Genomic DNA, 24,735 nt, shown 5'->3' with positions numbered 1-24,735 from the left:
CAATTGACATCATTTGAAGTCCTGAAAAACAAGCGAAAGGGTCCTTATGGTGCCAGCCTTGTACTCCAGCATGTCTATCCTTTATCCTTAATGTTCATTGCTCAAAGAGTCCCCAGGACACAAACTTAGATACAACCAGGTAAATCCCTGCCATAATATGACTCAAATAGTGTTCAAATCAGTGTTAACGTGTTTCAACCTTTCCTAATGTTATCTGGGTTTCAGCAGCCTCTTGTGAGAGTCTGTCTAAAGCAAACTCACTGTACCAATCACCACTGAACTCTTCTGAAGTGAGGGCTATGGTGCATGTTCATCACAGCTTGTAAGTGTTTCTAACTAGTCCAAATTGTCAGTGAAGCTATAAATTCAATTTTCCACTATGGCATATTCTGAATAGAACTCAAGATGTGCTACATATATCTGCAGGGGGTTATTATGGATGGCACTCTAACTGTCACTTAGTACTAATAGTATTCCAATGGTGTAGTATAGAGTCTGGAGCTTTGGTCTTTTATAATATATATTGGTAAAATTAAGTTCTTGTTTCTCATGACAAACCTGACCCTAAATTTGTACTGGCACCATTTTTTACCAGCCCTTCTGGGTTCTATGTAAGAGGGGGCACGGGTGGCCCAGTTGTCTAAGGCGCCGCGATTCGCTGTGCAGATTTGCGTCCCTTGTGCACGCCAGAAACCTATGATTGTGGGTTTGAATCCCGGTTCGCCCCGATTATGTTTCTATTTTTGTCAACATTCAACATGCAAGGACATGTTTTTATATTTCTTTTTTGGTAAGTTAGAAAAGAGTCAGAAACAAGTTGAGGCTAATTATAAGAAAAACATAATGGAGAAATCAAGAGAATCAATTGATTCCAGAAGTAGATGCAACATGCCCCAAAACCTGACATTGATTCTTCTTCCAGAATCCACCGATTCGAGTCATTTCACTTCCTTAAACCATGTTATATTTGATATGTAATGTCTCTATAAGTTTGCATAATGACCAATAATTGCATCAGTATTACTTGTTTAAATGCACATTCAGAATGGCCAGTAAATTCCGTAAACCGAATCAACTGCAAAACCAGTATCATAACATCATCATAATGGCTTAAAGCCTCTTTATCGAATATGTCTTCAGCAACCCATTCTTGCCGTAAAAGGCAACTATACTTGTCGTTAGAGGCGACTTACGGAATCGGGTCGTCAGGCTCGCTGACTTGGTTGATGCATGTCATCGTTCCCAATTACGTGGATCGATGATCTGATCATGATATTAATCACTGGATTGTCTGGTCCAGACTCAATTATTTACAGACTGCCATCATATAGCTGGCGTTAAACAACAAACCAAACAACCAAACCAAAATTTGTCAAATTCCAAAGTCATGTTTACCAATGAATTTAGTGATATAAAAAATTCCCAACACTATTTTCTTGGATCTTACCAACTCATCCAAGCTTGTCACTAACAACTGATAGTTGTTTTGAGACTTTTCAAGCACATGATTGTTGTGGCAAGAACTCTTCCATTGTGAAAGAATCTATAAAATGCCAGTATGAGCAAACAGTTACTGAGAATCAAAACGATTCCAGGCAGATTTGTTTACCGAACAAAAGTTAAAAACAAACAACATCAGTGTCAGTATTGATAGATAAAATCAAATGAATAATAAACCAGAACTGGATGTCTGTTGGGAGATTAGACATTGATCCAGGAGCTTTGCTAGAAATACACCAGAAACCTGCCCCAGTCTTCAGCTGGATGAGAGTCACGGCTGTTGTTCGTGTTTGGCTATAAATAACCACCAACCAGGTATAGTTTTAATTTGTGTTTTGCTTTTGATGGTTGATATGATCTATCTGTACTTTAGTACTTATTGTTTTCCAAAAGACGTTTTGCCTTCTTTCAAGAGAAGAAGATTTCTTGGATGTAAAATGTCCATAACTCAACCTGGGAGGATTGCTTATTCAAATATGATAATTATTCATAGGAAAAGTAATACTTTTGGAAGAAATTATTAAGAGAACACATCCTATGGAATATGTTTTATGGGAATGTTATGTATTGGAGGAAATTGGATTTGTGACAGAGATTTTTGTTAGAGAAAATTGAAATACTTTGATTGTTTTGAGATTGATACAATTGTTCAGTTCAATTGTTGACCCATGAAGATCCGGGGTAGAATAGGCCTCCAGCAACCTATGCTTGCCAAAAAGGCGACTATGCTTTTTGTAGGAGGCGACTATCGGGATTGGATGGTCAGGCTCGCTGACTTGGTTGATACATGTCATCATATCCCAATTGCTTGGATTGATGCTCATTGGATTGTCTGGTTCAGACTTGATTATTTTATTACTTGATACATCTCGCCACCCATCTCACCACCCATCTCGCCACCTCATCTCACCACCCATCTCACCACCCATCTCACCACCCATTTTACCACCACATCTCGCCACCACGTCTCGCCACCCATCTCGCCACCACATCTCACCACCCATCTCACCACCCATTTTACCACCACATCTCGCCACCACGTCTCACCACCACATCTCCCTACCACATCTCACCACCACATCTCACCACAACTCACCACCACATCTCGCCACCACATCTCACCACCCATCTCGCCACCACGTCTCACCACCACATCTCACCACCACATCTCGCCACCACATCTCACCACCCATCTCGCCACCACGTCTCACCACCACATCTCACCACCACATCTCACTACCCATCTCACCACCACATCTCCCCACCACGTCTCACCACCACATCTCACAACCACATCTCGCCACCCATCTCACCACCACGTCTCACCACCACATCTCACCACCCATCCCGCCACCACGTCTCACCACCACATCTCACCACCACATCTCACTACCCATCTCACCATCACATCTCCCCACCACGTCTCACCACCACATCTCGCCACCCATCTCACACCACATCTCACCACCACATCTCACTACCCATCTCACCACCACGTCTCACCACCACGTCTCACCACCACATCTCGCCACCACATCTCCCTACCACGTCTCACCACTACATCTCACCACCAATCTCACCACCACATCTCACCACCACATCTCACCACCACGTCTCACCACCACATCTCACAACCACATCTCGCCACCCATCTCACCACCACATCTCACCACCCATCCCGCCACCACGTCTCACCACCACATCTCACCACCACATCTCACTACCCATCTCACCACCACATCTCCCCACCACGTCTCACCACCACATCTCGCCACCCATCTCACCACCACATCTCACCACCACATCTCACTACCCATCTCACCACCACATCTCCCCACCACGTCTCACCACCACATCTCGCCACCCATCTCACCACCACATCTCACCACCACATCTCACTACCCATCTCACCACCACGTCTCACCACCACGTCTCACCACCACATCTCGCCACCACGTCTCACCACCACATCTCCCTACCACGTCTCACCACTACATCTCACCACCAATCTCACCACCACATCTCACCACCACATCTCACCACCACGTCTCACCACCACGTCTCACCACCACATCTCACCACCACGTCTCACCACCACATCTCACCACCACATCTCACCACCCATCTCACCACCAATCTCACCACCACATCTCACCACCACGTCTCAACACCACATCTCACCACCCATCTCACCACCCATCTCACCACCAATCTCACCACCCATCTCGCCACCACATCTCACCACCCCATCTCACCACCACATCTCACCACCCATCTCACCACCACGTCTCACCACCAATCTCACCACCACATCTCAATACCACATCTCAATACCACATCTCACATTACACTACCTTCCAACCCATTGTCAACATGCTTTGTTTTGTTTTTTGTTATTTTTTCTACAAGCATGGGTTGCAGAAGAACGATTTTAATATGTATCCTCATGGGTCTCACCATGCCACTACCCATTTCACCACAACTCTCAACCACGCCACACTTGTCTAAGCACTATCTGAACAAACACTCCATCCCAACAAATGGTGGAATTAAAAATATTATCATCTGAACTGTTATTCAAACATTTTTGCTTGTCACTTACAAAATTCCACACGATTAATTCAAACACATAAGGCATTAAATATTGATGATGAATCTTTTCTCTGACAAAACAGAAGTAACTTGAGCAAATAAAAGAGGATCAGAACAAAAAGGTGTAATTTAGGCAGGAATAACTGATGCACATAACTACTTTGAAATCGTATTTGTCATCATGAACTACTAAAATAGATTGAAATAAGATTCGTTGGGAATGGTTTAGTTTTCATCCCCCAGTGAAATCCTTAAATGGTGAACTAAAGGCATGAGATGAGTAGGATATTTGTGTTTTATGTGGATGTGATTTTGGCAATGGGGACCCCAGCTGGTTCGTGATTGCAAATGGATGGAGCTGAATGAGTCATGCTATCTATCTACGAGACACCCTTCCTCTCCACTGATTATCTTTACTGGTTCAAAATTGCAATTTCGTTGGATGTCAGTTTAATTTACCTTGTGGCCTTTTTTTTCATTTCTATTTAATCTATGATAAAGGATTAATTACTTCTGTGTGCAGCTGATATGAGAAATCGGATGATGTCCAAGTTACTAGCCTGTATTGATATAGATCATATATGGTTATTATGCTCATATCGACTAGATTTACAGTTTGCTCACTATGATTAATGTCGGTAGACTTTGTCCAATCGATTTATTCACAATGGAGAAAGATTCTTTGAAATCAATGACAATTTGATGGAAGAAAGAGAAGGTATGAATCCCAATTTGGTTCAAATGTGGCTGTTGAGGACTAAATGTGGCTTGTTTCGTCAATACCGAAGTCCCATGGTTGAAACATTTTGTGGATTTTATCATACTGCTGCTGTGTGAATGTTAATGAAGAAGTGTAAATATAGCGACAAAACCCTATCCATATCGAATAGAAATCTCTGCATAAAGCAGTCAGTCGATTGTACGATGCCAACTCTTATCATGAGCATGTGTTTATGAAAATAACCAGACATTGTCCATATCTTGTGTGAGAAACACATTAATAGCTTGGAGGAATTTAGATACTGAACTAAAAATCTTTCAAAAGCCCAATATAATGACAGTACGCTTTAAAGCTTCAAAGAAATGCATTGGACTTATTTAAGTACCTCCAGAAAATAACAGATAAAAGCATGATCACAGTTTCTTGTGCTTATATATGGATATTCTCTGTCACTTCTGTTTTTTCTCACAGATCAATATGAATCTCATGATTTGTGGCTAGATCCTGATAGCATGTTTTTTTAATAAACGTAACAGTCGCCGAGTCTGACGTCCCTTTTCTGATGCACCTCCATCATGTTTGCCCAACCCAACATAGACTCCATGGTCAGAGGTAAGACCTCATCAATGAAGTTTATCCTCACTGTGGGAAATGTTTAAGCTCCAGGGGAAGATGACCCCATGTAACAAATACCTCCCTCGTGCCTCTTCCACCAGGATTAATGTTCAGAAAATGAAATTTATTTCTTCCATTTCGATTTTTTTTTTCACCCACTCCTGATATGATTTGCTATCCTGTCTGAAAACTTGTTAAGTATGTGACCACTATCATCTTTTCAGTTTCTAAATGCATATAGACTTCCACCGGTTATGATGTAGATGATCGGGTTGTGGAGTTGTTATTATCCAGCCCAACACATAACATGTAATTGATGGAAGTCGGACACCACAGAGGAACCCATCACCAGGATTGATTTGAATTGTACTTGGGGCTCCGATTCAAAAGCCTTTAACATTTCTGGAACTTTTTATGAACAGTTGTGGTTTCTATGGTGGATGTTTGATAAACTCATCATAGTCCGTTTCATGTTGAATGGGAATATTCAGACACTGAAACAAGGGGCCATTCCAATTATTAAGTGATGGATAGCTGCTGTTGTGCTGTGCTGTTGAAATAGTGCCACTATTTCTGTATGTTATCTTTAATGTGTCCATTTAATTGGGAAATAAATAGAGAATGTTCCTTGACTTTACCTTCGTCTGAAAAGAGGTAACCTCAACTGGAACAATGTCATATCTCAGTTTCTTAAATAAAGAGAGAAATGAAACTATAGATATGTTATCATATGGTACATTGTTTGTTGTTGTTGTTTAACGCCGCACTCAGCAATATTCCAGCTATATGATGGTGAGTCTCGACCAGACAATCCAGTGATTGACATCATGAGCATTGATCCACATAATTGGGATATGATGACATGCATCAACCAAGTCAGTGAGCCTGACCACCTGATCCAGTGAGTCGCCTCTTATAACAAACAGTCGCAAGAATGGGTAGCTGAAGACCAATTTTACCTTGGATCTTCACAGGTCTCATATGGTACATTCAAGGTGTAGCTGTCTAGGACCTGATGGAAAATTCCATCTGTGTCTTGCCTGGAAGTATCTTTTTCTTGAGTATGCAATAAATTATACAAAGAGTTGCAGCTCAACTTTCTGAACTCAGCTACAGACACACATTACACAGCTACATGATGTCATAGTGGGTGATGTTTTATGGATCTATAGAGTATAAAATCCTTATTGATGGGAATATGCTCAACGATATATCTATTTGGCCTCACGTCTACAGCAAATATTGGTCGAATTTTTCATATTGAAATTTCCCAATTCTGTAAAACAGTGTATAATAATGTTACAGTTTTGCAAAAGGGAAATGTATTTAACTGATAACAGGACCAATAAACAGTGATAAAGACAAAGACATTGAATACAATGTTAAGATACTCTGAATTTAAGATACTTCACAGTTCATGTCTAAATATTTGTCTGCCATGGATTCTTTATTAAAATTTAAAGATAACTCCTGATATTTGATTTGCTTTGGCTTAAGGTTAATTGCCTGAACCAATGAATACCAGTTATCAGGAAAGGCTGATGTGATCTGGTTGCTTTTGAGAGAGGTCGGTTTCAGCACCTCTCAGTGAGTGGATGGCCCGAAGTACACTCCTGAAGAGACTGTGTTAGCTGGGTGTAATACTGCAAGACTGCGATCCTTGGAGACCCTTGACGTGGCAAGACAGTGCAGGTCAGCTCCAGTAAGTCAGGCGATAACCTGCAGTCCTGTTCTGATGAGAATGTGTGGGCTGGGTGTAACACTACAGACTTAGACCCTTGGTGGAGACCCTTGACATGGCCACCCAGAGCAGGTCATCACCAGTAAGTCAGTGGACCACACAGGCTAATGCAAACATGACAAATTATCTAGGAGATTGCACACTTAATGGAAGAAAAATATTTGTGAGTGCACTGCCAATATAATCTTGTCAAGGAGCCGTTTGTAATTATCTTTTGACACACTGACCAATGTCCGTTTTTCTTGCTTCGGGCTCTTGGAAGAGAATGGTCAAATTTGCCATTGCTTCTGGCTCGGGTAGGAGAGTGGTTGAACTGTAACTCTTGCTTCTGGCAATAGGAGGAGGAGGAGTCAAAGACTCCTTGCGTAAACTCATCGTCATCATGCTCCAGGCATCACCTTATGAAGCATAGATTTGGTGACCTCAATAAAATGCCATTATGGGTATATATCATTGTAAGTTGATTTTAGCTTTTGGAAGTATTTGGAAATAATGGTTTCTGATTGTAGTATTTAGCTTCCAGATACCTCATCAGAAAAAAGTATCTTGTTTCACATCTTATTTCAGCTTGCAGCAGAGCTGGATTTAGTTTTTTGCAGATTAGTTTGAATATATTTATATGAATATTTATTTGAGACCATCAAATCTTTACATTATGTACCATGCCTTACAGTCATATGTACTGATATACTAAAAACTTGTCTTTTCTTTATCAGAATGCAGCAGTGGTTAAGTTAATTGCTGTTCAACTGCAATATAGAAGTAGGAATAAGCATGGGATTTGCCTTCAATCAGGCCACAACTCTTTGCATGTTTAAAAGACTGTCATTTGCTGGTTTACTGGACTTTCACCCAAGGTTGATGGCTGCTACAGGATTTGACTTGTGACTCCCCAAATCCCTTACAATGAGATGTAACAAATTTATCATTACTCACAAGCCAGAAGGATCTATTTTTAGTCAATTTTCTTGTGTGCCCATTTATCTTAGATCCCACTGCTAGGTCAAGATTCGTGGTTTCATGACAGTACAGTTTTAGGCCAAGAAACAGACTTCCATTGCTGTTCACAAATTGACCCATTGCAGATTTTGGATGGAGTGATGATATTGTAATGTTGACATAGTGCACTAACTGCAGCGTATGAAGAAGTTGGATATACATTTACATGGCTATGATTAATTCAAGTGCACTTCAGTATTCACGTTCATTATCATACCATGTTCACACATTTTGGATGCAAGGAGCTGATTTTAAGAGTACATTGTGGAAAAAAATTATCACATTTTGGATCTAAGAAACTGGTTCTAAGGGTACATTTTGAGTTAAGGTTCACACATTTTAGAAACTGTTTTTAAGAGTTCATTTCAACTCCTTGTTGAATGAGTCCAAATCATAAGGAAATCCCAATTTCTGAGGCTGAATTATGTACCGGATATACTGTCAGCTCATGTCTCCAATCCTACACTCAAATAGACTTAGTGATAAAGTGCATGGACCTTTTGAAAATCAATCTCCTCACCATCTTGCACTTATCTACCCAGCCTTGCTCATTTACTGCAATTAATCTTATCAGCCACAAGAGGACTGGAGATTTGATGAGGCATCCAAAACAAGTGTGATGAAGTTGTCTTGTGCGACATAGTGGATGGCTTTGTCTTGTCTTTATGACCGCTAAGTGAGAGACTTACTGAGGAGCCATTGCCAAGTTATTAGAAGTTGTGCCCAACAGATATTAGAATATATTACAAGGGGACATGATGGCCGAGAACCTGTTGTTGTGAAGAGGTCATCTGGGCCCTCTTGCACAAAGAGATCTCAGGGCTAAGACTGTTTTAAGCCAATGTTAAAATGTAAAAATTATGTTAGTGCTTGGATAGCTCTGTTGACTCTAAGGACTCTCATTATCTACTGGTTTATCTTAACTGATTAATGACAATCTCATTAAAATTAGATCCTTTACTCTGATAGAATACCTCTTGAGGAAACCATAGGAGGTTGTGTCAGGTGAATATTCTAATCAAGCAATCAGTATCAAGGATTCTAGCAAAGCATTCCGACCAGCATGTCATATTTGTGTATCTGGAAAACGAACTAAAATGACAAGTTCTGAATGGAGAAGAATAAAATCGTGCCAGTATGACCTGAAATTGGACATTATCTAATATTAAGCTGACAAGCTTTGATGATACTGAAATATGCAGGGTACCATGGGTAATCAGTGTTCAAACTCACTAAACCAGACAAACAGACTTTCTCACAGCTTAGGAATTATGTAATGATTCACAAAACAAACCCAATGCTATCTTGGGGAGGATGTTGGTGGCCTTACTACAGTGATGACAGCTGATGTGGGTAGTCATTGATATTTATAAAATCAGAGAGCTGAAATTTGAATACTATATTTATATGTTTGATTTCTGAGATTGAAATCTGCTTTTTGTTTTGTGTATCAGAATGATAAATATTAAGTAAAAGTGTCTCCAGAGAGCAGTTTACTATCTCTTTAACTTATTTATTTAAAAAATACAGGTAGTCCATATTTAAAGTCCTTTTTCATATCTTGACAAATCTTATAAAACTTTCCATTTTTTTACCCACATGACAAGAATTGCCTTCCCAACCAATTGATAAACCTTCCTTTATGTAAGTCCCCATACTCTATTATTCCTGCACCATGCTTTCCCCCCTGTCCATTGTCATTTATTTCCCGACTTTGTACATATTTCTCTGAAGCCAAGTAGTCTTGGGTAATCTAGCTGACAGCCATGTGTCTCATCTCTTGCCAAGGTGATATCCATGTGTCTAGCTTCCTGCTAAGCCAATGCACCAATGTCACCAGGCCAGTTGTATACAACTCAATCACAATCCTACTTGCAACTTATCTTCCAAGATGTCCTGGGTAATTCTATCACCTTCTCTGTTGAGACTGAAATATTTTTTCCGCACTCACGTAAACTGGGATTTGTCACACTCCATGGAGTGGTGTAATTACATTGGTGCTGAAATAGTCACATCCCAAGACTGATTAAATTGATGCTCAGTAATCAAATAAACTTACCCATCCATTGTTATTTTTAGTTCAAGTGATACCCTTAATGTGTCAATGTGGTGTCAGAGTGAGTAGGGACGGTTTTACAGCACGGTAACTCTCTCACAGCTGGAGACACAGACAATTGTCTTCATTCATTGCATCCATATAGGGATCTGAACTCTTGACATTCCGTGATGAGCGATCCCAGTACCAACTGTGCCACCTGAAAACCCATCTAAATTGTTCGTCTGTTCAGTGGTGGAAACTCATCAAAGTAACTGTAGTACAGTCTGTGATGAACAAACACAGTACCCACTGTGCTACTTCGTCAACCCCTGAAATTGTTCATATTGATGTCAGAAACTGACTCAATAAAATCACTGTAGCACTTATGATATGTATCCTGGAAATTTGAACCCTGGCATTCTGTGGTGATTGGCCCCAAAAAACAAGGAAAAATATTCTGAATCTATTTTGTCCTTCTAGTCCTTTTCTCAACTGTTGGGTATATTCCTCATGTTCCTTCCAGGCATGGCATCAGCTTCAAATCCTGAGACTTGGAAGCATGTCAGGCTCAGTGACTTGGTTGATGGCATGTCATCATGGTCGGGGCGGTCGGGTAGCCTAGTGGTTAAAGCGTTCGCTCGTCACGCCGGAGACCCAGGTTCAATTCCCGACATGGGTACAATGTGTGAAGCCCATTTCTGGTGTCCCCCGCCATGATATTGCTGTAATATTGCTAAAAGCGGCGTAAAACCATACTCACTCACTTACTCACTCATCATGGTCGATGGCTTGGATGGTTGCTCACAATATCAATCACTGGATTGTCTGGTCCAGACTTGATTAATTACAGGCCACTGTCATATAGCTGGAATATTGTTGGGTGTGGCATTAAACCACAAACAAACTAAACATAATATTTCAGCATAGATTACTGTGGTAGTGTAGTTTGAATAAACATGGTTTCACAGAACATCAAACTGATACATGTATATTGTTTGCAAGATATTGAACATGTTTTGTCAGAATCAGTCATTAACTCTACATATTGTCATGCTATGAATGCATGGTGAGATATATATTTCATTGTTCTCAGTATTGGAGAAATATCATTTCAACATCAAGCAGGAATATCATCTCACTATCAGTTGATGCTAATTAAAAAAAACATTGTAAAGTCTCCAGGTTGTATCATCTGCTATCTTCAGGTCATCACTTTTTTGTAAACATGGAAACAAAAACTAACAGATGTCCCTAGCAATATTGACGCTGTCAATCAAGCTCATGTGACTGGCGGCTATTGATTTCTCCCATGTGTATTTGACTCCCTTTGAGGGCTTATTACCAGCTGAAAGTAACCAGTGTGATCCACTTGTTTGTGAAAACACCACAGCAAGTACCCTCATTTCCGCCAACCACTTTTCTTCATCACTGATGCAGTATTGCTTACAACAAGCAGCTTTATGCCTGGCATGCAGGCTTCCCATAGCCTTGCTGACAACCTGCCACTTTAATTGAGATTATGTTCTCTTGTTTCAAAGGGACCTCAGCTTCGTAGCTTTAATACAATGCGTTTATATTAGCACAGCATATGTCTATTTTCTGTGGATTTGATGCTCGGAAATTTTCTTTGTTGAAGAGAAATATTTGGATTTGTTGTCAGATTTAGATGATATTAACACAGGACTCATGAAACACAAACAATGGGGCTGTTTTTAACATGGAGGTTTGTAGCAAATGGATCTTAATGTACATTCAACCAGATTAAAGAATATTATTATATTTTGTTAAATATGTTTCTCTTTGAATAAAGTGGGAAGGTAGTGTTTAAGGTTGCTTGTTCAGCAATTTTCACACATTTAAGGGCAGGGTACCATTACATACTATAGCAAATGGGAATCAAACTCTGATCTTTGACGATCTTAGCAACCCATGCTTGCAGTAAAAGGCGACTATGCACGACATAAGAAGCGACTGACAGGATCAGGTGGTCAGGCTGGCTGACTTGGTTGATGCATGTCATCTACCAAATTGCCTGGATCAATGTTCATGATATCAATCACTGGATTGTCTGTTCCTGACTCCATTATTTACAGACTGCCGTCATATAGCTGGAATATTGCTGAGTGCATGATAAGTAGATGCTTTAACCGCTGACCAACTCCTCAGACAATTATTTTCGCCAAGTACTGGAATGGTTCTGGTCTTTGTTCCATGAATCATCAGCAATATATTCATTATTATCAATCATGTTTACATTTTGACCCTTTTCATTTAAACCGGTACGTTTTTCTCAAAACAAAAAATTGAAAAGTACTCACTTTAGACTGGTGTCCATGCAAAATAGTTTCAAAGGGCATTAGTTTGGGGAGATTGGCCAACCTCCTTTTCTGTCCCTTGGATCTGACTGTTAAATACTCCTATGCTCAGTGCTATATGGTGTCTTCTCAGCTCACTTCTTCTGATGTGAAGCCATGAGCAACATATGTTAGCTTGCTTGTTTGCCAATCCCTCCACTTTATTGAAATAAATATGTTTATATCATGTGTTAGCATGCATTGTATATGGATTGACCTCTGGTTCAGCTGCTGCCTGTTTACCATTTCCCGGATTGTTCACATGTATGCATGATAGATCATTTAAAATTCTAATTCTAATAAATAATAATTGACATGGTACACTTAATCCTTGGAAACGTTTTACTTGAGCTCCAGCTGGTAAGTCAAGTGTTGCTTAATGAGCGCTGCATTTTCCTAAATGTCAATACTGTCAATCGTGAAATTAAGAGTACTTCTGCTAAAACAATAAATGCCAGTGCCGTAGCCACAGCCGGGGTGTGTGTGTGTGTGTGTGGGTGTGGGTGTGGGTGTGGGTGTGGGTGTGTGTGTGTGGGTGTGGGTGTGGGTGTGGGTGTGTGTGTGTTGGTGTGGGCAGTTGCGACCCCCCCCCCCCCCCCCTGGATTTTTTTATAGAAAACAGTTTTATTTGAATCAAGTTGGGGACAAGTGATACTTGTACACATATTTGCCCCCCCTGTCAAAAAAAGTTAACTACGGCCTTGCATGCGTGCTGGCTTGTGTCGGCCTTTGACGCAGTTGCAAAGAACAAAGACACCCTGTCGCGAGTGTGGCGTCTGTCTGGACTTGCAGGTGTGATCAGTGATGACATAAGTGAGTAGAACTCTTGTCTTCACACCAGCAGTGACAATTCACAGGATGTAATAAGTGTTTGAATGACATTGTTTATATACTTGTTACAAGTGCTGCTAAATAAACAGTGGTGTGGAATACATAGTTGTTTGTTTTCAGCGTGTGTCTAAGTTGGTATTTATGCTATCTAAAAAGTCTTATTGTTGATGTAAATGCAAGTTTTAATCAAGCAGGCAAAGACCACTCACATTTTTTTGCATTTAATTCACGCTCGCGTTAATTTCAAGATTTACAGTATCTTTTTACACTTCTAATTGAATTGTCTTCAATTTATGTCTCCAACCTCAGTTGTGACAAGTGTGAGTTACGTTGTTTGGTTCAGCTCTGATTTGAACAGTATTGTGGCTACAACATGTTGTTAGTCAGAGATCTTTACAACATGCCAGATATGGTGCTGACAGACCAGTGATAATTATTTCTATCTGTTCCTTGGTGCCAGATCCTGACTTAGCTAAGGGATGTAATTCTGCCCACAGAAATGCAGCAGCTTAGAAACTCTCCCACTCATGCTCCCTTTGTGAGGCAAAAACAGCAACGAGATGACCACAACGTTTCAATGAAAGTTTTCACTTTCACAGAGTGGAAGTAACGTTGGACCTATTCGGCCACAGAATATGATCATGATGGATGCAAAAGAGAACTGATCTCCTTATGCAATGATACTCACGTTGGTATTTATTTTCATAAGGATATTGCCACTTCTTCAGATTAAGGTTGGGTGTAAATGGCCATATTCCTGTCTGAAAGGTATGAAGATCCTTTGTGGACTGTCTGGTTAATGAATGGATCAATTACAAAGTTTGAGACAGTCGGAACAGGCAGCTGCAAATCTTATGCATGTTTTGTCTGCAAGTGCAATTAGATCTTTATGTACAGGCTATGACCTATTGAAACAGCAACACTTGGCCAATATTTCCGGTTTTAAATGTCACTGTAGTCACCATTCTCTGGTTTTTGTAATATACTTAAATTATTTCAAAGGACAACAGGGATATATTGATGAATCAGAAAACTCTTGGGAAAACTAATTATCAGGTGTGCCCTTTGCCTGTTTCAGTGTGGGGTGTTTTTCTGTCTGGGGATATGTCAGTGAAGTGCTACTTATGGTCCTAATGAAATAATGTCATTGTTTGTTTTATTCTGCAAGGGGGTAAGGGGGAGATAACTGTGTCTGGACCAACAAAAGTAATGAAATCTGGACCGTTTGATTTGGGTTCTGCATAGTTCTCCTTCTTGACCGCCATTTCCATGGAAAAAAAAGGATCAGCAAAGTTTTTTCGTACAAAAAGTACATGTTATTAGGAAAATACCAAGAATTTAAGTGTCTTTCAAATATATTTCCTTATTGATTTGGTGCTTTGTGTGTCCTTTGGTAGCCTTTCATCGCTAATACTTATTTCAAGAGCTGTATTTCTTTCAAAGAATATAGAGGCCGATATCAAAGAAGTTTTTAATGAGGACATTTAGAAATATATGGTCATGTATCATACATGCATGTTTGCTGAGCTCACTCACTCACTCTCTCAGTCACGATATGGCTGAAATATTGCCGATGTGACTATAAATCTTAACTCACTTAATTAACTCACTCTCTCAGTCACTCTCACTCACTCACTCACTCACTCACTCACTCACTCACTCACTCAATGATTTGTCCACATCCACATTAGCAATGAACTTAATTACCTTTCTTTGCTTCATTGTTATTCATGGATTACCAGTGCATTATGTATTATGATTAGTGTTGTGTAGGATGTTTTTTCCTCTCCAACAACCTAATATAATCAGGGTTTTATGCGAATCACAAATGTGCGTCCAGCACTCACAGATGTTTAGATTGGACATAGAAAAAGAATATACTGCATCTCGGGGGACACAGAATAATATTCATTGTACCTACATCATATCAAGAGCAGTTATGGGTGTCTGTTATTTCACCCATCAATCACTGACCACTGTCCACATGATCTTTGATTAATACCAGGCTCTAAAGTAATTATCTGAATGTACAGTACACTACACCATTTCATTACTTTACAGGACCCTCATATTGCCTGCAGGGACGCTTAAAATTAATTATTGGGGGTCCAGTCCCCCACTGTTGAAAGTCAAGGTAAAACCCTGTATCATGTTTCTGCAACACTCCATTTCATGTATAAATTATGAGGGATGTAGAAAAATGAAACCTGTAACAAATATTTTTATTAATTTTGAACTTACTGTTTTGCTCTGCTGTTTTTTGTAAGAAAGTTGATATAAGCAAAGAGATATGTGACCATGTGTTGACAACCCTCTGATGATGTCCTCTACGTGAACTCGGCAATATTCCATCTATATGACGGTGGTCTGTAAATAATTGAGTCTGGACCAGTTAATCTAGTGATTGACATCATGAGCATCCATCTGCGTTATCTGGATCCACTGACATGCATCCACTAAATCTGCAAGCCTGACCTCCCTATACCATAAGTCTCTAATGACAAGCATGGGCTGTGAGAACAATTCTTCCCCGAATCTTCACAGGGAGCATTGATTTTTGAAGATCGATGCCTGTATTATTTTGAGGAATTGGTTGTCAATTAACTGAGATGTTGTGTTACAGCTAAAAGACAACATTGTTTCATATTTAAGATGGGGATTATAAAATGAGAAGCCTTCCTCCTAGTTTCCTTTAAACTAAGGCTGCAGCTGGCTTCACACTTAAATGTCTCATATCAAAACAGAGGGACAGGTGATCTACGGTCTGTGAAGTAATCAATGCAGCTGCACGTTTCTGTGCAGTGCAGTATACCTTAGTTGTGCTTCTCTGCCAAGTTTGATTCCAACATTTTGCCTGGTAATGACCCTTGATTTATCAGCACCAAACCAATGCTTGTGGGTTTTGTCAGTGGATAATGCCCTGCAACCCTTTGAGATTTCCTCCAACATTTCCTGACATGCTGTGATATGACTGAAATACTGTTCAAAGCAGAATTAAACTCAATTAACTCGGAAGAGGCTATCAATGATGAAAGTAAGATAATGTTACTGGAATCAAAGTTGGGAAACAATCTGTACGATAAACATCACAGAGACCCTCAGTTTGACATTTCTATTTGTTGCAAATACTTTAATTATCAGCACAGATGTCAAGTAAAGAAGATTTCAGTGTTCATTTCTGTGTCCTTTAAACTTACAACAGAGATGAATGGAACCACCATACGAACAGAATCCTGTTTATGACCTCCACTCCTTCTTATAATGTCTATTTATGAAGGCCGCTCCATAGATTAGACATTGGGATAAAAAAAATGTTGAACCTTTCTTTGTGGGTCTTTGTGAATCCTTGCAAATGTCTCCCCTCATTTAGGATATTCTGGTGAGGATGAGTGTTCAGGAAAACCTCATCTAGACAGGTGGGCTGAAAGGACTGGTGACATGGAGGCTGTCCAGGTTATTTTTATCTATTCCTTTGATGGTCTCAGTTGTGGTGGAGTTGACATGGAGGCCAGATGGGGAAGTTATTTTCTACCTCAAAGTCTCTCAAAGGTATTTAGGCTATGGATGCTGCATCACACAAACCTTCTTGCCACCAGACATGAACATTGATTTTTGTTGTGTAATTCTCCTTTTTAGGAGGAGCAATTATCCTCATTGAGATAACTACATATTTTGGGGGGCAAAAGCTCCCATTACACTCTCATGTGTTGAAATATTTCGATCATCAATTTTGGTGGCAGATTTGAGAGTTTTATATTATGGGGTAGATATGTAACTGCAGTGATGGTTCAAGACTAAAGTTGATGGAGCGTGAGATGCTGGTATCATGGCCAGCTACTGCCAGTCTAAGGTCCCATGAGCCGGCCCACGCGATTAAGGTATTGAAAATTGCTGGTTGTGTGAAGGAGTAATTATTGATGGGTTTCATGTGTGTATGATTTTATGCCTCTTTCAGCTATATTCTGGAGAAATTTATGACTCATACAAAATGAGTGAATGAGTTGGATTTGACGACACTTTGAACAAGTTTCAGTCATATCACAGCATGTCAGCTTGATCTTGGAGGTAATGGTTTTGTTTGTTTGTTTGTTTGTTTGTTTGTTTGTTTGTTTGTTTGTTTGTTTGTTTGTTTGTGTTAAATGCTGCACTCAGCAATGTTCCAGCTATATAACGGCAGTGTGTAAATAATCAAGTGTGGACCAGATAATCCAGTGATTGACATCATGAGCATTGTACACAACAAATGCATCAACCAAGCCTGACCACCTGATTCCTTAGTCACCTCTTATGACAAGCATGGGTTGGTGAAAGTCTAACCCAAATCCTCACGTGTTGGGAGATCATGGTGATGCAGGTCTTTTGCAACTTTGGTGAAACTCAAGAGCTGGTGCTAACAAACCAGTGGAAGTTAATCAAGGAGAATCGTAAATGCGAACCAGGAGTCACAGGTTTATAGCACCATGACAAATCACAATAGTTTGAATACGTTAATACAGAAAATAGTTTCTGTGTTGGAAGATGACGGCTGCAGACCCACTGCACCAATGAATGTCATACCTTAACTGCAGAGATTTGCCACATTCACACAGCTAACATCTAGCCGTGTAACTTCATATAGCAGCACTGGCTTTTTACTAGTGATGGACTAACGGGATCGGGTGGTCAGACTCGCTGACTTGGTTGATGCATGTCATCGTATCCCACTTGCGTGGAGCGATGCTCATGACATCAATCACTGGATTGTCTGGTCCAGATTCGATTATTTACAGACCTCCGTCATATAGATGGAATATTGCTGAGTACGGCGTTAAACAACAACAAACAAACAAAATTGTGATAGGTATTGGCCTGAATTTTTGTACTGCAATTTATTGCACTAATGATTCCTGTATTGCGATGCATACCACAATATAATACATACATTCCATCATCTGTAATTTGTTATGAACCTGAACAAAAAAAACAAACCTGCAAGTTTTTGACAACTTTACGTTTTGTTGGATGTTGCTATGGTCACCAACTGTCGGTAATAGTTTCATTGTTTTGACCACAGGAAAAAATAGCTAATTTCTTAATTTCCACTTGAGTTGACACTTGTGTCAAATCTTCCAACAAGATCATATGCATGATTTTGAAAAACGCAATATACCAGTTTTTTCCAAATGTATTGTGCTACTTATTCATTGGTATTTAATATCGTGGTATACCAATGTACCAGTAATATCGCTCACCTCTATTTGTCACAATACACATTGTCCTTATTGACTTGTATCAATACGATCTTTCTGAAACAGAGGTTTATTAATATATTCATATGTCCGGTTAAACTAGATATCAGTAGGGAATATGGTGTTGTCAGAAACAACTGAACTAGCAATAAGTTTTGAATGCACCCCATAAAATCAGTAGAAAACTTAAAGGGGCACTGATCTAACGCAATTCCCCGGGACTGGTTGTTGCCTTTGTTATTGTTTTTTCCCAGTGAGTACCCGGATGTATAGCAGAAATCTAGACTAGTTCGCAACCTCTGCTGCGCCTTTCGTAAGCGCATTAGTCACGTTTATGGATACCGGTAGTAATAAGGGCGTATGGTCACATTGATCAACAAAATGAAATACAGTTTTCGAGATAATAAGGAAATGTAGGTATCTTTGGGGGTAGCATCGGTAATGGTGACAGAGTTTTGATAAGTCACTTGCTTGGTAATTTTGCGATTTTCGTTTACACTATTTTTACTTGCAACACGAAGTAAATATTTCACATAAGCATTGCTTTTTTATAGTGTTTTTTTTTTTACTGTCAAAATGTGTAACATATTTATTAAACGTCTAAATATTTTACAAAGTGACTGAAAAACATTTCGTTGAAAAGTACATGTCTATGTTGTTTGGCTTCTAATCCTACATAATAATCTGTTGTGATGTTTGTAGGCCCTTTTATTCGTCTTAATCAATCTGGATAGATTTCTTAGTCAAAATGGCTGAAATATTTACACATTTTATAAATTGCCTGAGAGAATCACATTTTACAAATTGACGGTAATATATACACGCTTACAAAGGAAAAGACCGGAGAAAACAACGTCTATCGCGCATTGAAGAATTTCCCAACCAAGACATAGAGAAACAAGAACGAATCGGTTCAAATGAAGGAAAGCAAAATGCAAATACCATAATTACAACCCACCAAATTTATGTGTATAAATTTTAGGCAGCTTCCTTGTTCGAGGAATGTATCCGTGAATATCCACACAAAGGAACAATATCCCACTCGTCTGCAGCTGTACAGAGAAACTTATTCGATGTCACGTGTCTCTGTAACAATCAATATATTTTAAAAAATATATATCGTTTCGGGATATTATAACCGTGTTCGTTTCTCAACTGATCACTTGGATTGTTTCAGGTGTTTCTCATAGGTGTCAAGTCTTCAAGGGTCGGCTGAGAAAGCCCACGTGACAACTATTTTCATAACGTCCACGGTTCCATTGAGTGACAGATAACACTGATCAATCAATCAACGTATTATCAGTTATCCCTTTGAACAAAGTATGTTGTTTTAACATCGGCACTTCACGCCATGATATGAGTGTATTCCCTTTGTTTTAGTAAACCTAGACATGTAAACACTCACTTTTGACATATCCACTATGCAAGATAACAGTGATTAATCAATCAACGTATTTTCTGTTAATCCTTTGATGACCAGGAACGATCCGTTGATATACAAAAAAAGTAAATGAACTGATCATTCATCTCTTGCTTGGCTGCCACGTGCATATTACATAACACACATTTCACCTCACTTCCAACCTGGATTTAGATTGAATAATTACCCCAGACACAATAAATGCCAAATGGGAACCTTTGTCAGGTAATCTAAGTGGTGCTACCACTAATTGTACCTGTAAAAAATTCATTAACTGAGCATCAAGTGAATGACGACAAATACACAAGTGTAGGGTTAGACGAGAAAACGTGGATGACAACAAGGGAGTAGTAATCGTATTATCGACGCAATCCAAAACCCGAAAATTCTTTCACTGCATGGATACTTTTTTTAGTATTAAACTATAACCATCTGGGGTATTTCCAAATGACGACATCCGATGAGCTCCGCCGTTCTTTTTGTCTCTTTGTTTAGGCCGAAGAAATTAATTAACATGCGCCCTTTGTCGAAATCTTTATAGATCACAGTTAACCAATCAGTGTTGATGCAAATATGCGTAAAACAAATATTGCCTCCAGCCTCCAAGTTCATTTAGCTGTCCTTGCAGACGGTAGCCCAGTCTCTGGTCACGCTCAGTTTCGTTGCGTATCATCCGGGTACTCACGGGGAAAAAAACAATAACAAAGGCAGCAACCAGTCCGGGGAATTGCGTTAGATCAGTGCCCCTTTAAACTTAAACAATCTTAGACTTACACTGAATTGATCAAACATTCTTGGTGAATTGGAAGAATGTCTTTAAAAGACATATCACCGTGCTAGTATTTAAAAAATATAGAGCTGCAGAGCATTGTAAAAAATCGCAATGCAATTTTAACTGGTAATACTGATCACCTGATCATATTCCTTCCTCACGGAACTGGCCAATATGATGAAGTTTCAAACTACAGCTAATTGCTACATGCTTAGACACACATTCTACCATGAATTATAAATATACTTGATGCTCATATGTTCAGTCCAAGGTTTCAAATTCACAATTACCACCTCTGATAGCAATGTCTGATTTGACGACTACATCATTGCTGAAACAAATTAATATTTATAGAAAAGTATGTCTTTCTTATTCAAAGTCGATAGATCCCATCAAATAATGTTATTAACAAATAAAGTTATCTTCACAGTTGGTTTCAAGTTCAATTTTGTGCCCTCAAATCTAGAGATAGGTTGAAAACACTGACACCATGTCTGTCTCCTAATAATACCTCACACTCAGTCAATGAGATTGAGAAAACATTGGCCTTTCCTGACGTTAAGAGCAGTGAATAGTCTATCAATAGTTAATTATCCCAAATATATCATTGGGTTTGGGACAATCGTATCTTTATGAAGTGAAATAATATTCTTTACTACCGAATGTTATATTCTTACGACAGACTGTTGACATTTAGGTATGATGAAATAATGTCTAAACAAGAAGAGAGACTACCTGTTTGGTTATGCATAATTGCCAATGTTAATAACCTTTGATTTGATAATTCACTTTTATAACACCTTTTGTTATTGTTCGTCTTACGGTTGGGTTCAGTTTGTGTGACATGTCATGGATTAATTCAATACTTGTCAGGGACATGTCATGGATTAATTCAATACTTTTCAGAGATATGTCATGGATTAATTCAATACTTGTCAGGGACATGTCATGGATTAATTCAATACTTTTCAAAGACATGTCATGGATTAATTCAATACTTTTCAGGGACATGTCATGGATTAATTCAATACTTGTCAAAGACATGTCATGGATTAATTCAATACTTTTCAGGGACATGTCATGGATTTATTCAATACTTTTCAGGGACATGTCATGGATTAATTCAATACTATTCAGGGACATGTCATGGATTAATTCAATACTATTCAGGGATATGTCATGGATTAATTCAATACTTGTTACTTCAGTACTTATCAGGGAAATGCCGTGGAATAATTCAATACTAACATGGATTTTTCTCCACCAATAAAGAAGGTTACTGATATAGTTCAGCTAAAATACACTTTGTGCAGTCTAGCAGGCAAATTTTCATCAGTTCCTCTGAACTAGAAAATATTTATTTATGTTGACAGTCAATTTTATCCCATGCTCTTGTTTTATAGCTTGTGAAAAGAATCACCTGAAGCTGTCGTGGTAGTGACACATCTATAACTTGATTTCCTTCCCTTTGTACAAGCGGGAGACGAGTTTCCGTGTATGTACCTTACGGCTACTCCGACTCTCTGCGACTCATTCAGGTCTTTTTAGAAGAAATTGCGACCGATGATTACCATGTTACTTGGCTCTGGCTCATTCTGAGGCATAATCGATTCTGATATCCCGTGTCAGTTCAGTTACTTTTTCCAACATGGTGTTAAGAACATTTCTATCCCACAATCATGACTACCATCCTGTTCGTTAGGCTTGCAGGAAAATTGATCATGTAGTTTTTGTGGAACAGTTTAGTGAGTAGTTTATACATTAAGCAAATTTAGTGCACCTTTTCAAACATGCTGGGGTCCCCATCTCTTTGGATTTCATGAGCCTATTGTTATAGCCAAGTTTTATTTTTCAACCCATTCATCATTCTTTTCACAGAGTAATGTTAATTTGAATCCACAAATAGTCTCAAGAAATGTAAATCAATTGGATTTGATCTTTTTCTTAATGTGATATTCTCCCTTCCTGAATTAATTTGATGTGGTGAATTTTGAATATTATTTTTCAAGATGGTAATCTTTATTTGATTGTGAACAAGCAGATGAGGATTTCCTTATCTTTATTCTGAATTATGTGTGAAGTAGCAGTATTGTAAGGAGAAAGATGGAACACTAAATTCCTTTTTAATAACATTAAGTGAGCCGGCAGTGAACTTTAAACACTATTAGTGGAGGCTTTGTTTGTTGCACAATTTTGATTTATTGTAAACTTGTTACAGAAGGGGCTTTCTGCTTCTTCAGATGAGATTTTTGTATCTGCCAAAGTTGTTGGATTTGGTTGTGAGAAGTAGAGATTGGATTTGAAAGTTTCCATGGCTTAATATTTGTAAAGGAGGTATTTGTTGCCATGTGCTATCAGGATGGTTTCTTCTACTATCTTGTACATGTTCAAGTGGTTGTTGGTAATATTTTGAGAACCATCTTATATCTCTTTGATACACATGCATTGAGAGTACATGGAAATAGAAAACTTGGCAAGAAGTAGCTTCTGAAATGATTCAAAGTAGAAGTAAGTTATTCCCATTAAAGTTTCATGTCTCCACTATATGTAGAATTATGATTTGGGGTGTTACATTTCAAAGGTTGTTTATATTGAATATTTGCACTGATTCTATTTAGGATAAGTACATTGTGATTTTTCTCAAAATGACATAGTGTCATTGTCACAGAAATAGTCTATTATCTTTCCATATCCTTTTTATTTCAATACATTGTTTACTCCAAAACCATTTTTTTTTTAAATTTACACATTATTGGTAAGGGTATGGACAAAGGGCTGTTACCAACTGATTACAATTTACTAAAATCGGGGAAATTGTTTAGTTCTACATTTGGATATCAAACAGTATCTTCATGTATATCTTTGACAAACATGAAGGGCTTTTTGCAGAGTTCCAAAGTTCTCTGTCAACACTCAGGCATCATATATTATACACACACACACAGTGTGCAAGCAGGGCTGGATACATGACCATAAGCCAGAAGCAGTTAGATTGGAACCAAGATTCAGTTTAATGTCGCCAGATCTTGTAAAGTAGCCACTGGAGGTATTGACAGACTAATTGTGTTGAGCGCCTAAAGGTAGTGTTGTATTCCTCATTTTACGACTTGTGTGAGGTTGATATTGTTTGAAGTATTTTAATATTGGCGAAACTGAACTTCATCGTCACAATTTTCGACATATCTGCTTAATTAGACAAGTATTTGAGTTTCAGAAGACATTGTTTTTTCTGTTAAGAGATGTCTTTCACAGACACTTCTGTCAGTTTGTAGACATCTGGCATATAGGACTGGATGAGGTATTTGCATTTGGAGTAGTTTTGATCTGTTCAATTGATTAATATAACAGTGTCTATGATATTTTTTGAAATGAAGTTTTTACTTACAGTTAGTTGTAAATAGCAAATCATCTACTAGTTCACGGTTTTCCACAAAAACGTAACTTGCATTATCAAGTTCCCATAGTTGGCAAATAAGTTTATGTGATTTCTTTTTCCACAAGTGACTTAACTGAAAACAGCTTTTGACAATGTACTTACCTGTGAGTGAATGGTAGATATTTGTTCCTGATGACTATGTCCTAGAATATTGAAGAAAGTAACTTCAAATCAGCTAGTATCAAAAAGCATGTGTAGTAACAAGACCTTGTTTCCAATAATACAACACTGACTTGAAGTGTGCTATTGTTCCCTCCATCACACCATACCTCCTCATGCTCTTCTTAACACATATTGATTCACATGCTGACCAACCCAGTTTCCTGCAATTGACTCTTCCGCCAGTCACATTCAGACCATCCTATTCCATACAGAGGGTTGGAAGGTCAGTCTTGTTCAAACTCTCCCTGGTCATAGCAGTAGGCTGACCAATGCCAGGAGAGCGAGGAGAATTCACTGTCACCCAAAGGGGAGAAGAATTCTCCGAT

The 24,735-nt window shown here is 38.9% G+C and overlaps 2 protein-coding genes across 4 annotated transcripts in view; one reads left to right on the top strand and one right to left on the bottom strand.

Annotated features, from left to right (window-relative positions):
- Window positions 1–12,613, bottom strand: part of LOC139443375 (neuropeptide Y receptor type 6-like) — a 28,221-nt gene extending 15,608 nt beyond the window's left edge. For both annotated transcript variants that reach the window (XM_071224363.1, XM_071224364.1), the window contains exon 1: window positions 12,525–12,613. The gene's annotated coding sequence lies outside the window, so the exon portion shown is untranslated. The remainder of the gene's footprint in view (window positions 1–12,524) is intronic.
- LOC139442943 (cleavage and polyadenylation specificity factor subunit 2-like) overlaps window positions 1–24,735 on the top strand; it is a 233,717-nt gene that overhangs the window by 66,376 nt on the left and 142,606 nt on the right. The gene's annotated exons all lie outside the window — the stretch shown is intronic.

The sequence above is a fragment of the Haliotis cracherodii genome, unplaced genomic scaffold, assembly GCF_022045235.1.
Source record: "Haliotis cracherodii isolate W230 unplaced genomic scaffold, xgHalCrac1.p SCAF_5, whole genome shotgun sequence".
Lineage (NCBI taxonomy): Eukaryota > Metazoa > Mollusca > Gastropoda > Lepetellida > Haliotidae > Haliotis > Haliotis cracherodii.
This window is presented reverse-complemented; position numbering and strand designations above follow the sequence as displayed.